The 9,365-nt window shown below is 48.4% G+C and overlaps 1 protein-coding gene across 3 annotated transcripts in view; it reads right to left on the minus strand.

Moving 5' to 3' along the window:
* AKAP1 (A kinase (PRKA) anchor protein 1) overlaps positions 1-9,291 on the minus strand; it is a 37,409-nt gene extending 28,118 nt beyond the window's left edge. Inside the window, exons 1-2 of one of the 3 annotated variants that reach the window (XM_011953728.1) lie at positions 9,139-9,291; positions 8,477-8,641 (exon numbers count right to left, since the gene is read on the minus strand). The gene's annotated coding sequence lies outside the window, so the exon portion shown is untranslated. Of the gene's footprint in view, positions 1-8,474; positions 8,642-8,938 lie in introns of those variants that run through there. The other 2 variants (XM_011953727.1, XM_011953725.1) reach the window with 2 other exon arrangements.
* Positions 9,292-9,365: the final 74 nt, after the last annotated feature.

The raw sequence follows: 9,365 nt of genomic DNA on the forward strand, positions 1-9,365 counted from the left end.
TACAAAAAAAAAAATTAAAAGAATTAGTCGGGCATAGTAGTACATGCCTCTTCTCCCAGCTACTCAGTAGGCTGAGGTGGGAGGATCACTTGAGCCCAGGAAATCAAGGCTACAGTGAGCTACGATGGCATCACTGCACACCAGCCTGGGGGACAGAATGAGACCTGTCAAAAAAAAGGGACCCATTTTCACCACTACCTGGTACCCAAATCCAGATCCCCACATTTACAACTTCTCTAAAAAAGTAAAGCCAGACCTTCTGCTGGCCTGGCCTGGCAGAAGGGCTCCATGGGCCTGGCCTAGTTGTCTGATTTCAGCCACACAACTGAAGGCCCAATCCATGCCTTCAAACGTGCCTGTCCCTGCATGGATGGGCTGGCTTCTTGTGGGCCACAAACCATGCACACCTTCTCAGCAAGCTACTGAACGATGGGCTCCCCCAAGACAAGGAAATCAATCAACAAAGGAGGGGCACTGGATCCACAAATGAGACAAGAGAAGGGGAAAGGGAATTCCAACGGTGAAGGGGAAGCAGAGCCAGGGAAAAGGGATGCACCCAGGAGCAATGTGGAACTGTTGCAAGCACCTGGTATGTGGAGCCACAGTGAGAGCCACTTTCCACCAATGACAGGAGTTCCACAGCAACGGTGGAGGCTGGTGGGGCGGGGGGTTGGGGGGTTAGGGAACTGGTGAGAGACAGAAAATTAAGCAAAAGAAACTAAGGAAATTAACTAGGAGAGGAGAAGTGCGAGAAAAGAAGAAATATGGGAAACTAAAAACCTTGCAGCCATAAACAAGGTTCATATTATAATAATGTATATTCTGAATAGCAACTTGACCAAAACTTGGGCTATCTGTACACTGGGATGATGAGGGAAGAAAAAAGCATAGGAACAAGCTAGGTCCTATCTCCTACAGCAGAAAAACAAATCAGATAATAATCCTTAAAAAGAAAGAAAAGAATACTACTGACAAAAGTGGGGACAGCTGGAAGAATTGAAAGCAATGGGGGTGGGGGGCGGTGGGCAAAGGACTGTCCTTTCAAGCCTTGTACACAGTCAAAAGCCAAATCTTTCTACAAGTAATGTTTTGATAGAAAACACATTATTTTTTTTTTTTTTTTTTTTTTGGGGGGGCGCCTCCTGTCGCCCGGACTGGAGTGCAGTGGCCAGATCTCAGCTCACTGCAAGCTCCGCCTCCCGGGTTTACGCCATTCTCCTGCCTCAGCCTCCGGAGTAGCTGGGACTACAGGCGCCCGCCACCTCGCCCGGCTAGTTTTTGTATTGAGAAAACACATTATTAAGCTACATACAAGTAGCAATGCATGCTGTATTACCACGCAGCTTTATGTTTCTTATTAACCACCCTAAATTTGCATTAATGTCAACTCATCTATGCACAAACTTGTAACGCCTTACTTTCCTATTACAATAATTGATGCCAATTGTGCTTCAGAGACCCCCAACTGCCCAGCTGACATAATAGTAATATCAAAAAGAGAGCATGCTTATTGATACTTAGACCCTTCTGGAAGCAAGGCACTGAAGGCTAGCCAGCATCAGATGGTTGGACCTCTCTGGGCTAGTCATTTAACAAAGAGTTTAACACATACTGTGAGCCAAGTTCACTGGGCACACAAGGGAAAGAGAGCCCTCAGGAAGCAAAGGCGGAAGGAAGGGTAGAGAGCCAAATTACAGGTAAGACACTGCAAAGATTCAGCGACTTAAATATAAAGACCTGCAGCCTCTCTCAACAGATGGAGAGAACTGAGCCCTAAGGCTGCCCTTGCATGTGATGAATTACCTATATCCCTGTGCGTGTAGCAGGGCACCAGCTGGGAGAGTTGAGGAACGGTCACCCAGTCCTTTTCTGTGTGCTGTGGTTGAAACGAGAAAGGCTGGATGGAGCGCTTGGAAGGGGAAGCTGCAGACAGAATGGGGCGGGAATGCCTCCTGGAAGAGGTGGCATCAGAACTGGAACACTTGAGAGCTGTGCCAAGATCTGCGGGGAGGCAGGAGGAGTGGGGGGAGAAAGTTCCAGGCAGGAAGAACATGTGCTCAAGTCCTAAGGCAGGAATAGGCTTGGCTGACTCAAGAGGTAGCAAGAGGGGTGGTGAAGATGAGGTCAGAGCATGGCTCTCAGAGAAAGGGCTCTCCAACATCACTGAGAGGAAGGCCAGTCAGACTCGCAAGAACCCCAAGGGATATGGTCCATCAAACTTTCTCCAGGGGGGAAAATGATGTGCCTGAAGAGCCAAGGGGCTTTAGTTCTTAATTAAATAAGCAGAAGCTGCTTCCAGACTTGTTTTCTGAAACAGGATGCCTCTGTGGGGGGTAGCATGACAGGTACACTGTGTAAGTAAACAAGGGCTTGCTTTTACCTTCATGTTGTCAGCGAATACACTTGCCAGGAAGCCCTGTGGCCATACCATACATTAGCCTTAGAGAGCCACCACTAAGAGTAAGGGGTAGTAAGCCCCCCTTACTCTCAGGCTCCCTCAAAGGAACCTGTACCAATAAGGCAGTCCTGCCCCACTAGGCGGACACACACAGCCTACGTAAGCCCTTGCCACTTCTTTGAATCGGACTTTGCAAAAAACAACCTTGCTCTCCAGCCAACATAAACCATAGGCAACAGAGGGCCTTATATGGCTTGAAGCTTTCTTAATCAGAAACAGATAGATGGGCTGCAGTTAGCAGCTCCAAGTTAGAGGGAAGAAGGAACTGAAAAGGAGAGAAGACAGGGTGGCCTGGGGAACCAGTAAGCTTGCTGCTCAAACTGCTTGTTCATCCCTCTTCAGCTTCTGTGGCATCCCAGTAAAGAATTCTCACTGGGGGTCTATGGCTGTGCCTCCTTTCATGTTTGCATTTTGGTTTAAGCCAGAGGACACAAGGAACCAGACTGTCCACCAATCCAAACTATTAGAGACATTTTAGTGTCCATTTAGTGGCCAGCCCTTAGGTTGGGCAACTTCACACAAAAATGAAGTTATGGGGCCAGGCACAGTGGCTCACACCTGTAATCTCAGCACTTTGGGAGACCAACATGGAATGATCACTTGAGCCCAGGAGTCTTGAGATCAGTCTGGGCAAGGTGGTGAGACCCCATTTCTACAAAAAAAAAAAAAAATTTTTAATCAGCCAGGCATCATGACGTGTACCTATAGTCCCAGCTACTTGGGAGGCTGAGGCAGGAGGATCCCTTGAACCCAGGAATTCAAGGTAGCAGTGAGCTATGATCGTGCCACTGTACTCTAGCCTGGGTGACAAAGCAAGACCTCATCTCTAAATAAATAAATACATACATAAATAAAAGTTTGTAATGCAGTTATGTGGTTTCCTGAGAAATTCGCTGCTGGAGCAACAAGGGGTCCTCACTCCCCAGGCAGCAGTCCTGACACCTAGCTCCCCAGCTCTCCAGGCTGCCTCAGTCACATGCCTGCCTGCACCAGGAGGCAGGCTGGGTCCCTGCCACAAATCCAGAATAGAAAAGGCAGCCCTGGAGACCTCTTAAGCAGCCACCCCCTCCACACACCCCTTGGCAGCTTCTAGGGTGGCTTTATTCTCCTCTCTCTCCTGACGAGGCGGTGGCAACAGAGACAGCAGCAGCTTTGGCACCAGGATCTGTCCCATACACTGCAGCCACATGCACTTGGCCCTCCTAAAAGATGCCACTTGCTAAAAATAGCACCAGCACATGCTTGGCCAGGTGAGCCACACCAAAGCCAAAGGACAAAGCAGGGAGGTTATTTGCAGCATGGCCTTTCCTCCCAGAGACAGCTGAAGGCAAAGCTGAGTGTGGGTCTCCCTCCAAGGCAGTTCAGGAAAGTGAGACTCACTCCTGCTCCTTTTTCTTGGGAGGGGCAGAAAGGAGGGGCAAGAAGGAGTATACAGAAGACTGAACTGTCCTTCAGATCTGTTGTCGACCCAGCCTCACAAAGACACACCCAGACCCAGGCCAGAGAAGGGCTGGGGGCTGGGGCTGTGCCTGAACAGATCTTACTGTCTCCTCTCATCAGGAGGCCAGCTACTACCAGGTGACAGCTTTTTGGAGGGCCAGGGGATGGTCTCGTGACCTCCAAGTGAGGTCTGACGGGTGTCTGGGAAATTAGTGACTTCAGGATTGTCTTTTACAACCAGCTCAGTCTTCAGAGCAGTTTCTCTGAGCCCTCAGGCACAGCTTTTTTTATTCATAGTCATTACTTGTGCATTTCAAAAGCACCTGATGGTTGCATAATTCTGATGATAAAATATGGCTTTGGAAAGACAAGCGAGTTAAAAGTAGGATCCTGTACTTCAGTTTCCCATAAAGTAAAGATGTTCTGTAATATGGAGTAAGAATATCTCCCTCACAGAGTTGTAACGAGGCTGAAAACACTTAATAGTCAGACTCTATATGTGGGATAAATGATTTTAATCTTTTTAAAACCCAGTTTAGTTTCCTGAATGAGGATGTGATGATAAAGGGGCAGTAAATAAGCAACAGCCTATGAGCATGGGGGGCAGGGGGGCAGAGGAGGAGGTGGGGAGCACATCCCAACCCAGGCCCAAGGCCAGTTCAGCCCTCACTGTGTCCTGGGACCAGCTTACCCTACTGGATCCTGTTTCTTCACCCACAAGCTAGATCACTGTACTAACCTCATAGGGCTAAGAGAGAATAAAAATGACATAGAAAAAAAAAAGCCACTAATATGCCAGTAGACGCTCGTCAATACTTGTCTTTTATGCTGCCTGGCTCCAAAAAAAGAGATCTCATATTATATATACCAAAGGTCAATCTAGCAGGGTTCAAACAAAGCACACCCAGGACTAGAAGAGGGGGCATCTAGAAACAAAGAACCCCCTACCCCTGCCACAACAGAACACGTTAAGATCCGCACTGTGGCCCCACTCTCCCCCAGTACCTTCTGTGAAGAATGGCCCCTAACATTTAGGTGGACTGGAAAGGGCAGAATGAAAACACAACCTGGTTTAAGGGCCACACTGAGATCTGTAGGAAGTCATCAGGTGGCTGAAGGACCAAGTAACAATATGTTGACATCTGACATTTGGAGACCAAGGACAAACCGGCAAGGATCTTTATGATAATAAACTGGCTCTCAAACCAAAAGGGCTTTCTAAGGGCATAGAGTCTGGCCCTTTGCTTCAGGCTCCTATCCCCAGGTCCTTTCTGAAGGTCCTCACTCCACCTGTTTCATAACTGATTGTCCACTCCCAACTGGCGGACTAGAACTCACCTATAGTATGCCATGAAGACAACCAGTAGATAATCTGTTACCAAAGCTTTTGGGTTTATGGACTCTGGAAGACTAAGCTCAAACATGTTATGCTTTAGAGATTTACAAGTTGAGACAATTAAGCTCTTAGAGTTGGAGAAAAAAAAACTTTCTTGGCCAGCACTGTCCAACAAAACTGTCTTCAAATTATGGAAAATGTTCTTGACCTGTACTGACCAGGACGGCAGCCACGAGCTACATGAGGCCACTGAGAACCTGAAATGTGGCCAATGTCACTGAGAAACTTTTTTTTTTTAATACTTTGAAAATGTAATTAGTCACACAGCTAGTAGCTACCCTATAGACAAGGTAGCTCTAAACTCCCCCCAACCAGGACAAATTTAGGCAAATAGAGCTACCTTTAAAAATAAAAAATATTTAGAACAGTAGCATACCTTAGAGCTAAGAACTTGAAATGAACAGTGAGTTGTGTTTTTTTTTCCCCTTAAGTCTTTGACATGTACTACCCATTGAGCTGTGCTTCCCAGCCCAAACGCATCTCTCCGGGCACGCAAGTCGCCCCGGGCACGTTTGGTCTAACTCCAAGGCTCCCAGGACCATAATCCGAATACTGCTAATTCTGACCAACCCTCTTTTAGCCACTGAATAAACCAAGACCTGGAAGGCCAACCAGCCTGCCTAGAATCACAGCCAGGTTTCAGCTCTGAGAGCTGTACCAAGTCCCAGGTTCTTGTCAGCTAAGCCCAGCAGTGAAACAAGCCTCATCAGCCCTCAGCTATACATACTTTTACTTCCAGGACTCACCTCAGGGCCCTTCTTTGCTCCCAAGTGCAACTGGGTCTTAGTGACACATGGCTCAGTGAATGCAGCCAGCCACCATTACAGAATAGGGAACAGAATGTTTACCACTGACTGCTGCAAACTATCAAACCAAGCCGGAAAAAAAAAAAAAAAACAACCAGATGGCGAAGACCCCGACAGAATATGGACAAGGCTGCACCATTTAGTAAAATGAAAACGTTAAGGCAAAGGACACCTTGAAATCTATTTATTGCTGGAAAGCTAGTTCTCAGAACGCTGAATGATAACACACACAATGTTAACAATCTACTTAGAAAGCAGCAGAAAGCCTAGGAGAAAAGCCCAGGGATTTAAGAATATTCCTTGGTTGTTCTCACAAAAGCCATCCAGAGGACCTAGTTTTAAGTCCACACCCCTACTTCCTAGTTCCTCTACCCCTCAATTTGAATTTGTGTGACAGCCACTGAAACAATCCAGAATGACCTCCAGCTGTACCCTCACTGTATCAGGTGTGAGGATTAAAGGATTAGGGAGCCATTTGCTTGTAACTCTCCTAGCACAGTAACTATCAAGAAAGAGACATCCTCTCAAATTTAGTTCCCAGGTCTCCCACTACCTGTTTCTCCAGCCAGACTCTGTCCTACTCCAAACACACTCACTGATGATGATTTCCACAGCCCAAGCTTAAAATTAGGTACCAGGGTCAGCAGGTTCCCTCAGTGGGATGCCACATATGATGGGAACTTAATGTTAAATGATCATAAAAGTGAAAACTGCCTGAGGTGTTACACCAGGAATGAACATGGAAGAAACAGAACTTGCCCTAAGAAGCAAGACTTAGGACTAAAATACACCCCCCACCATAAAGATGAGCAACTCTCAAATAGTATGAGATGATTTCAATGGGACAAGATGCCTACAGGATCCACTACCTCCCCAGAGTGGAAGAAAATGCCTGAGAATGACAAGCAACTCATACCTGAAACAACTGATCTCCTCACAATAGGAAAACAGACCAAGCTACAGAGAGGCCCAATCATTCTAGACTCACAGGTAAGATTTAGGAAAGAGTGACCTAGGGGAACTCTACGGTCAGTTCTCTGGGTACATTGGCTACAAGCTGCCTGATTTTCAAAGCCCTGAAATGCACACACAATCAAGTCATGTTGCAGGCTGGGACCAGGAGGCTAGCCAGCAAAGCTTAGGGAAACCAATTTGTTTTTCCTCCCAAACAAGCTTCTGGGTCAGAGGCTAAGGACAGGGGTGTTTTTAATAGAATTCAAGTCACTCAAGTAATTCAAAGAGAAACAAAGTCAGTCTCAGGGCTTGTTTAGGGAGGAGAGGGGAAGAGCAATGCCTAAGCACCTATCGCAGTCCCCAGTATCACAAATATGATCTCCATTTGTCTTTAGGACAGGAAAAGGGAATACTGTAGAGGCTAACACCAGCCTTCCCCTAAAATATGGCTGCAACCCAGCCTATGTCCAAAGCTCAAGAATAATTTGGGTTACCAGGTAGCAAGATAAATTGCTTTTGAATATTGATGTTCAGCAACCTTACACTGGAGACATATCGACTTCAGCACCTGAGCAGGCCACTTACAACAGACACCTCCACTGTCACCCTGCGGTGGGCAAGTGAGAATGCATTTCCTAGAAACAGCTGGGAGATGGGAGATATTCCTACAAGGAACCCCACCTAGACGCAAATCCATTAGACCTGTCTCACTCACTGGCTATGATCTGTTACCTGCAAGTTCTGAGGCATCATCTAACATGCATGAAGACAGAGCCTACTTAATTCAATAATAGACTCGAGCTTTAGTGAGTTGCATACCTGTAGAATCCAGAGGACCTCCTCTAACCTAAGGCCATATTTCAAAGAGAATACACCCAGGAATGATTATGCAGAACCTACAAAACTAGTTAGAGGTGAAAGAAGAAAGGTTCAACCCAAGTCAAAAGGCTCCCAAAACAAAACTTCACTTGCTTCCAGTGCTCAAGGTCTTAAATAATCAGCAGGTGAACCACTTGAATGACAAGAACAGAGGAATCATATAAATGATCAAGTCAGGCAGCCCTCTTCATTTCAAAGATGTTCTGTACCTTTAAGAGCAAAGTGGATGGGTGGTGCTAAGAGTCCAAGCTTTGCTTTCTAAATAAAGAGTTAAAAAAAAAAAAGGTACTAATTTGGGAAGGACTTAGCAGTTACATGAGCATGTAAGGTTACTAGTTGCCAGAATTAATAGCTTTTTGTGAACGGTGTTCCTTGATCAGTAATAACAGATACTGTTGCACCAGGTTCAGCAGCCTAGATTTCACTGGAGACAAATTTAAACACTAAGTAACGCGCACTACAGTACGGGAAAGATACCCAGGTTAACCTCACTAATTGCCCTGCGCATACACCCTAGCCAGCTTGAGAGGCCTCGACAAGCACCTGGAGCGAAGTCCACCTGGTTTGTGTTAACCGCGGCAGGAAGGCGCCGTCACCCAGGACATCCCCCAGGAGAGGAAGATCCCGAAACGCCCAGGGCTCCCATGCCGTTCCGAGTCGCCACAGCTTGGCCCACCACGATCAGCACCTTTTTTCTCCTATCCCTCCCTGGAAGGGAAACAGGAAGACCTTCAGCTAGGGCACAAAAGAGTTGAACGCCAGAAAGCCCGCGTTCGAGGCGTCCAGCCACTGCCTCTCCTAGCACATCGTAACCCCGAAACCCGCACGGTCCCTCCAGATCGCGGACCCGGGGCGCTGGGCCGCAGGCGGCTCCGGACACGTGACCCTCGGCGTCCCCGGGCGTGAGGTCGGCAGACACCCCAGGCTGGACGGCCTCCGTCCCTCCGGACACGCCTGCGGGGACTACGAATGCAAATCCCCCCGAGACGCCCCTGAGCCTCCGACCTCCAGACCCCAACTCGGTTCGAACGGTCCCTCAGCCCGAAACACGATTAGATCACAACCGGCGGATGTCCCGGCCCATCTTCCCGGTTCCCCTGGCTCGCCGCATGGAACTCCCAGGGGCGAGCCGAGGGTGAGAAGTTGGGTGAGGCTCCATAAGTGAAGGGGTAGGGTAGCTCCGGCTCAGACTGTGTACACACGACCTTTGAAAAGTAAACGCCCGCGGGGCTGGGCGACCTTGGGTGGGACGCGCTCGGGTCAGCCTGGCAGGCGGGTGTGCGCGCTCCGGTAAAGTTGAGGCGCAGAGAGGCGACCCAGGCGCCGCGCCCTCGCCCCCCGCCCCCGAGGACAGTGACGCGCGTGGGGAGGACGACGCGGCCGCAGAGCGCCGCCCAGAGCCGCGCACACGCGATCTGTCAGGAGCCCGCCG

This window comes from Colobus angolensis, unplaced genomic scaffold (assembly GCF_000951035.1).
Source record: "Colobus angolensis palliatus isolate OR3802 unplaced genomic scaffold, Cang.pa_1.0 Scaffold37, whole genome shotgun sequence".
Classification (NCBI taxonomy): Eukaryota; Metazoa; Chordata; class Mammalia; order Primates; family Cercopithecidae; genus Colobus; species Colobus angolensis.